The sequence below is a fragment of the Homarus americanus genome, unplaced genomic scaffold, assembly GCF_018991925.1.
Source record: "Homarus americanus isolate GMGI-L3 unplaced genomic scaffold, GMGI_Hamer_2.0 scaffold20991, whole genome shotgun sequence".
In the NCBI taxonomy this organism is placed as follows: Eukaryota; Metazoa; Arthropoda; class Malacostraca; order Decapoda; family Nephropidae; genus Homarus; species Homarus americanus.
Window position 1 is genome coordinate 1 of NW_024729377.1, and position 8414 is coordinate 8414.

Genomic DNA, 8414 nt, shown 5'->3' on the forward strand with positions numbered 1-8414 from the left:
ACAAGGGGTCACAGCTCAAGATTGAAGAAGCCGGAAAATCGTGAGGGCCAACTTTTTCGGAGTGAGGGTTGTAAATTGTTGGAACAATCTACCAGAGTGTTGTGACGGCATCGAGTGTGAGCTCTTTGAAGAGAAGACTTGACCAACACTGGAGCGGGTTCAGGTACATTGAGGAGCCGGTGCATGCCCAGTATTTGACAACAGTGCGTGACCGATTGCCCGGGCAGCTAGCGAGCTGACCTTTTGGTGAAGAATATAAAGGAAAAGAGACGTGACCAAGCGGCTAACAAGCCGATCAGTGGCGAAGAGGATAAAAGTAAAGTCGAACGTTTTGAATGTAGTCAGCTAAAGATGCATCTAACTGACCCTGGGTCTCGTGCTCGCAATTTTACTTGTGAATACTTAGGCTGTATGTAAAGGTGATTGTGATTGGTGGATGTGTTTTGGGTTGTATGACTTTTAGGAAAATGATTAAGGGAAAGGTAGAATTTTTTTGTAATAAAATAATCCTTGTTATTTAAAGTCATGGGAAGTTAAGATATGTTGGTATATTTGGTTAAATAGTGAAGAAAATTGTATTAATGAGAGTTTTGTAGTGGGTGTTTTTTTAAGATTTTGTAGTAGTTTATTTTCAGAAAATAGCAACCGCAAGGAAGTCGCAGTGGGCTGCCGCATGAGCGTTAAGTTGGAGCCAACTAGCGTGGGAAAGGTTGATTTTTGCAGAGACGTGACCGGCACAGAGGTAGACCCCGAATTTGGAGTTTAGGTGAATGAAATTGTTGAATGGGTGTTGTGTTTGTGCTGTTATATACTGGAGGCTATATAATGGTACTACACTCTCGGTTGTGTGTGTTTATGGTCGTATTTTGTTGTCGTCTGTTAGTTTTATACGCAGACTAGAGTGTTCTTAATTGTTATTGTGTATGTGCTTTTGTTTAATTAATTTTGACTAGTTTGTTGTAAATTTTGAAGGTTGATGCCTTTTATTGCAGGTGTACGGAAGGCTTATACTGTGGAATAGAGAAGAGAACGTGGTCTAAGTTTGTAGGTGATGGCTAGCGCGTCTACACTTGCGGTGAGGAATTCGTCAATATGGTATTTAAAATGGAAGGTGTAGTTGTGTTTGACTAAAGAGAAGTTGTAGCTGTAATATGAAAATTGAGAAGTGGTTCATGGCTAATATATTTGTATTGAGAATTAGTGTAAGTTTTATTGGTTAGGTAATAAATGCTTTTTTCAGGTTGTTGTTGTTGGAGGTGGAAGGAGCCGGTATTTTTTTGAGGTAGACTAGGGGAATAGTGAGGGTAAGTGACGTTGAAGTTTGTAAAAGAGTTGTTAAATTTTCAATTGATTTTTGGTCTTGTGCCGTAGAGCAATAGAAATGTTAAAAGTTGACATTAAAATAAATGATTGTGGCTTGAGTTTGGTCATGTTAAGTTTAAAATGTTGAATTTTGTGCCTCGGCTGTAGATTAAAGAAAATGTAAATGAGTTTTGATAAGTTGAGTTTATTATATAGTAGTGAGAAAGATTTGATAAATGGATAACGAATGACCTTTTTTTTTCAGGTTGGGGTCTGGTGGTGGTCCTCGGTTCTCTAGTGCACCCAAAAGTGCCTAGAGATGGGCACGGGGAGACATAAGTGAGGTGTATAAACCTGTGAAAGGGCACTACTTAGTCGAGGAACCGTACCCATAGCTGACTGACGCCCGCCTCACAAGGGGTCACAGCCGAAGTGGGGGTGCCGGCGGTAGAGCGGTACCGCTCTCGCCTCGCAAGCGGGACGTCTCGGGTTCGATTCCCGGGCCGGTGGAAAGTGGGTTGGACACACTTCCTAGACCCCCTGTGTCCCTGTTGACCTAGCAGTAAAGTAGGTACCAGTTGTAAATCGAAAGTTGCGAATTCGTATCTGGGGAAAGTCGTCGGAGCTAGCCGACAAAATGTTAAAGACTGGAGGGTTGTATGCTCTTGACATAAAATGCTATGATCCTTTAGGCAAGCACAAAGTTGGCATGCTGCCTAGTTGGGCGGTGTAGGCGCTTGTGCCCTTCACCTTGCATGGGAATAAGGGGGGATGCCCCTCGGCCCCTCCCATTCTCAAAAAGTGTGATAATGAGAAATCGAAAAATGTTAGAGTAGAATATAGTGTTGTGTTGACTGTATCGACTAACCAAGAGGACGTATGGTCGCCATCCAGAGGTGGGGGAGAAGTCGATGTTGGAAAGGAGCCAAGTGTTGTAACCAGTCGCCCTGTGCAGCATGTGCTAAAAGGTAATGTATACTGTTAAGTGGTTGAAGGTGGGGTGTGTTTGATATGAAAATGAAGAGGGACTTTGGTCGTGGTTATTGATGTGGTAATTGTTTTGTACAGGAGTTGTTGCAGTCCAGAAGACGTGATTGGTGTGTGATAATCCAGAGGGACATTAATGCTCGACTGAATTTTGGAAATGAGAGGCAGTAAATGTGTAAGTATTGTTTATTGAAGTTGTACGTATACTTTGTTATAATTTGAAGAGTAGAGCATTTGTAACATTGACGTTTTGTTTTCATGTTGGTGGTGGAGGAATATGGGCGAATTGTGGAGAGGAGCGCGTCGACACTGGATACGGTGATGTGAAATTGTGCAATGTATTATTTGAAGGTGAGTTGTTATTGTATTTGAAAGTTGTAGGTAAAGTTTGTTATAAGAGGCAAGTGATATAGGAGTTTTTTCGGGTAGCAGTACCCAGTGATGTTTAAAGTTGGGAGAAATAAGCATGGTGCATTATGGAGGTTGTGTGAAAGGTTTATGTTTTTCAGGTTTGAGGATGGAGTGGTGGTGGGTAGTGCCGTAACCAGGTTGGAGAAAGGGTGGACTACTATATGTATGGGGCTGTGCAATGGACTGTGTTGAGGAGAAGAAGCAGCAGCAGCGGTGGTAGTTGTTGAAGTCCAGAAGACGTGATTGGTGTGTGATAATCCAGAGGGACATTAACGCTCGACTGAATGTTGGAAATGAGAGGCAGTAAAGGTGTAAGTATTGTTATTGAAGTTGTACGTATACTTTGTTATAATTTGAAGAGTAGAGCATTTGTAACATTGACGTATTGTTTTTTGTTTTCATGTTGGTGGTGGAGGAGCGCGTCGACACTGGATACGGTGATGTGAAATTGTGCAATGTATTATTTGAAGGTGAGTTGTTATTGTATTTGAAAGTTGTAGGTAAAGTTTGTTATAAGAGGCAAGTGATATAGGAGTTTTTTCGGGTAGCAGTACCCATTGATGTTTAAAGTTGGGAGAAATAAGCATGGTGCATTATGGAGGTTGTGTGAAAGGTTTCTGTTTTTCAGGTTTGAGGATGGAGTGGTGGTGGGTAGTGCCGTAACCAGGTTGGAGAAAGGGTGGACTACTACATGTATGGGGCTGTGCAATGGACTGTGTTGAGGAGAAGAAGCAGCAGCAGCAGGGGCGGCGGCGGTAGCAGCAGTGGCGGCAGTTGTTTAAGATAAGTAGTGTGGTGTGGTGCATCGTGAATTGTTTGTGATAGTTTAGGGTCATAGTGAATTTAGTTGTAAGAAATTGAGTATAATGTAATTGTTGGAAGACGTGTATAGTGATGTAAATTGTAGGTTAGTTTTGGATTAGTATATGTGGAGAATGGATGTAGCAGGTAATAGAAATGTTGGGACTAGTGTAGAGGCATATATATATAATTGGTGAGTGGCGTTGGAGCGGTTTAGGGCGTGAAAGGTTTATGAATTGTTGTGGGGGAACTAATGTGTTGATGTGTTTGTTTTTTTAGGCCGGATTGGAGTGGTAAGCGGCAGTGATGGTGGAAGAGCCAGTGGTTATTCGGCGACGGAGATGGGAGCGAAAGGGTAAGGAGCCGATTGTTTGTGTTAAAGAGGAAGCGTTTGTTTGAATTTGGTTAAGATGAAAGGTGAATTTGTTGTGGGTATGTATTGTAATTGTATAGAAGTTAGTTGGTAGCAGGCTAGTATTGTTGTTACACACTGGAGGCTGTGTAATGATTGGTACTAGCCTTGGTGAATGGTTTGTAGTAGAGTATGTGTATGTTGGTATTTGTAGCGGTTTAAAAGGAAGCAATTTGGTTTTGGTAGATATGTCTAAGAGAGTGTTGTTGATCGTGAAGGAGAGTGGATGCATGAACACTTTTTGGAATGGTGTTTATTATGGATGTTTTTTTTTCAGTGGAGCGAGTGGTGTAGGGTATGTTCCTCGTGGTAAGAGTAAGGAAGGAGATGACCAAGTATTGTGCATTTACCTCGGCGGTTACGAAGAAAGGAAGAGGCACGTCGACGACGGAGCCGGGAATAACCGCGGAGGTTGCTCCATACCAAGAGATAGTGTTTTTGTGGGTGAATTATTTGAGCAATGGGAAATGATAGTTTGCCTAGAAGTGTGGCCGTGAAGTGTATATTGTAGGTAGTATAAGAAGAGCACCATGAAGAGTTTCCCGAGTGACGAAGCCGACGGGTGCACTGCCTCGTAGGTATAATGCATTTGATAGAAAAGGCCATTACGAGTTGACCTCCATTGTTGTGTTTTGTCGGTTTCAGATTGAAGCGACGGGGCGAAGTCAAGTCGCTGTAAGGAGCCGAGAAGATGATGTCCTGTTAAAGTATAACCGTCGTCCCTGTGACTGGAGCCGAGAAGAAGGCGTGCTGTGAACGTATAGCCGTCGTCCCATTGACTGGGGTGTATGGAGCCGAGAAGATGGTGTCCAGTGAATGTATAGGTGTCTGTGACTGGAGCTGAGAAGATGTCCCATGAACTTCTAGCCGTTGTCCTTGTGACCGGGGTGTATGGAGGCGAGAATATGGTGTCCAGTGAATGTATAGCTGTCGTCTCTGTGACTGGAGCCGAGAAGATGTCCCGTGAACTTCTAGCCGTCGTCCCTGTGACTGGAGCCGAGAAGATGTCATGTGAACCTAATAGCCGTGGTTCTAGTGACCGGGGTGTATGGAGCCGAGAAGATGGTGTACAGTGAATGTATAGCTGTTGTCCCTGTGACTGGAGCAGAGAAGATGTCCTGTGTTCCAGTGACCGGGGTGTATGGAGCCGAGAGGATGATGTCCTGTGAAGGTATAGGTGTCGTGACTGGAGCCGAGAAGATGTCCTGTGAACCTAATAGCCGTGGTACCAGTGAGGGGAGAAGATGATGTCCTGTGAACGTATAGCCGTCGTCCCATTGACCGGGGTGTATGGAGCCGAGAAGCTGGTGTCCAGTGAATGTATAGCTGTCGCGTGAACTTCTAGCCGTTGTCCTGGGTGTATGGAGCCGAGAAGATGATGTTCTGTGAATGCATAGGTGTTGTCCCTATGAAGATGATGTACTGTACTGTATTATATTGCTAAGTGTATAGAATATATGTATTTGAGTTGAATTTTGTGTTTTCTTTATTGCCTGATGTGCATTTTGAGTGACACATAAGGTAGAAGATGACGACGACAAGTGATTAGGCACCAGAAGAAGTGGAGCGACATGAGAAGATGAAGGTAATGTGTGAAGAATTGAGATTAGTTAATGTAATATGATTATATGTAAAGTAAAGTAAAGATGTTGAAATGCATCATTGAGTTTAGTTGATGTAATATGATTATATGTAAAGTAAAGTAAAGATGTTGAAACGCATCATTGAGATAATATGATTATATGTAAAGTAAAGTAAAGATGTTGAAATGCATCATTGATGTAATATGATTATATGTAAAGTAAAGTAAAGATGTTGAAACGCATCATTGATGTAATATGATTATATGTAAAGTAAAAAAGATGTTGAAATGCATTGAGATTAGTTAATGTGTTGAATAATTTGACTTGTAATGCTGTTTTTGTTTCTCCCTTTTCTGACAGGTACACGGGAACACATGTGGTGTTGTTTAGAGTGTTTATTGAGCAACAAAGGTGATTTTTCAACTGAGAGAGTAGTTATTCCTCATTGGTTGTGAGTTGGTGTTTTGATGTTTGTTTGCAAACAAAAGCTCGGACATTGTCGATCTATCACACGACTAGTCCATAGACACGATATCTGTGTCGAGAGAGCTTTATGACTAAACCTATTGTTGGTACTGACATAATTGTCAGTATTGACAATATGGTTAAAGTCAGTTTGCAAACAAAACATAAAATACTAACTTAAAACTAATTTGGAATAACTACTTTCTTTCAGTTGAAAAATCACCTTTGTTGCTCAATAAACACTCTAAAAAAACTTATTAAAAAAAAGAAGGGATGGCTGGAGCCTATCTTAATAATAAGATAGTGAATTTGAAAAAAATCCCGTTTTCTGTTCACTTGGAGAAAATGGGAAACCATCAAAGAAAATGGGAAATTTCTCTGGCTCCAAAACTACCGTTTTCTATGACATCCCGTTTTCTACAACATCATGCTTTGCTTCTCCAAATCCAATATGGCTGTATGTTAACTTAGGAAAAATAAAGACATTGATTATATACTTTCTTTTATTATGCTCAAAATATTTCTATGTCCACATACATGAAAAATATACAGTCCACAAATAATGAAAAAATTTCTAAGTCCACAACACAACAAAAAAATACTAAGTCCACACAACAAAAAAATACTAAGTCCACAACACATGAAAAAAATACTAAGTCCACACAACAAAAAAATACTAAGTCCACACAACAAAAAATTACTAAGTCCACACAACAAAAAAATACTAAGTCCACAACACATGAAAAAAATACTAAGTCCACACAACAAAAAATTACTAAGTCCACACAACAAAAAAATACTAAGTCCACAACACATGAAAAAAAACTAAGTCCACAACATGAAAATTTTTCTATGTCCACAAAAAACGAAAAATTTACTAAGTCCACACAACCAAAAACATACTTAGTCAACACCACAAAAAATACTAAGTCCACACACCATGAAAAATTTTCTAAGTCCACAAAGGATGAAAAATTTTCTAAGTCCACATGACATGAAAAAAAACTAAGTCCACAACATGAAAATTATTCTATGTCCACAAACAACGAAAAATTTTCTAAGTCCACACAACAACAAAAAATACTAATTCCACACATGAAATTATTATAAGTCCATAAAGGATGGAAAATTTTCTAAGTCCACAACACAGGAAAAAAAACTAAGTCCACACAACAACAAAAAAATACTAAGTCCACAACACATGAAAAAATACTAAGTCCACAAAAAAAAAAATACCAAGTCCACACAACATGAAAAATTTCTAAGTCCACAAAGAACGAAAAATTTGTTAAGTCCACATGACATGAAAAAAACCCAAGTACACACATGAAAATATTCTAAGTCCACAACACAGCAAAAACAACTAAGTCCACACACCATGAAATTTTTCTAAGTCCACAACATGAAAATTTTTCTATGTCCACAAAGAACGAAAAATTTGTTAAGTCCACATGACATGAAAAAAACCCAAGTACACACATGAAAATATTCTAAGTCCACAACACAGCAAAAACAACTAAGTCCACACACCATGAAATTTTTCTAAGTCCACAACATGAAAATTTTTCTATGTCCACAAAGAACGAAAAATTTACTAAGTCCACACAACCAAAAACATACTTAGTCAACACCACAAAAAATACTAAGTCCACACACCATGAAAAATTTTCTAAGTCCACAAAGGATGAAAATTTTTCTAAGTCCACAACATGAACATTATTCTATGTCCACAAACAACGAAAAATTTTCTAAGTCCACAACACAGGAAAAAAAACCAAGTCCACACAACAACAAAAAAATACTAAGTCCACACACCATGAAAATTTTCTAAGTCCACACAACATGAAAATTTTCTAAGTCCATAAAGGATAAAAAAATTTTCCAAGTCCACAAACATAAATTAGTCCAATTCCACAAGAGGAAAAAAAACTAAGTCCACAAACAAAGACAATATTTCAAAGCACAAAATATGAAAAATATACCAAGTCCACACACATTGAAAATTATTACAAGTCCACAGGATAAAATAATACTAACTCCACAACATATGAAAATTTTTCTAAATCCACAAACAATGACAATATTTCCAAATACAAAAACAAACAATAAAATAATACAAAGTCCACAAACATCAACAATATAATAAGTCCACAATCGATGACAATTATTCAAAGTCCACATACATTAAAAGTTATTCTAAGTCCACAAACATTGAAAATTATTACAAGTCCACACAAGTTAAAATAATACTAACTCCACAACATATGAACATTTATCTAAGTCCACAAACAATGAAAATTTTTACAAGTCCACACACGATACAAAATTAGTCCCGGTCCACGGACGTAATACATTAATACGGAGCCACAGACGATAAAACATTTTCTATATCCACAAAATATTCAAAGTCCACAAACGATAAAATAATAACAAGTCCACAAACATACCAACTA

At 38.9% G+C, this 8414-nt stretch overlaps 1 long non-coding RNA gene across 1 annotated transcript; it reads left to right on the plus strand.

Moving 5' to 3' along the window:
• The first annotated feature begins 2588 nt into the window (after positions 1 to 2588).
• LOC121866713 lies at positions 2589 to 3542 on the plus strand. The gene is made up of 3 exons (XR_006089010.1): positions 2589 to 2640; positions 2799 to 3170; positions 3329 to 3542. It is a non-coding gene; the product is annotated as an uncharacterized LOC121866713 (long non-coding RNA).
• The last annotated feature ends 4872 nt before the right edge of the window (positions 3543 to 8414 follow it).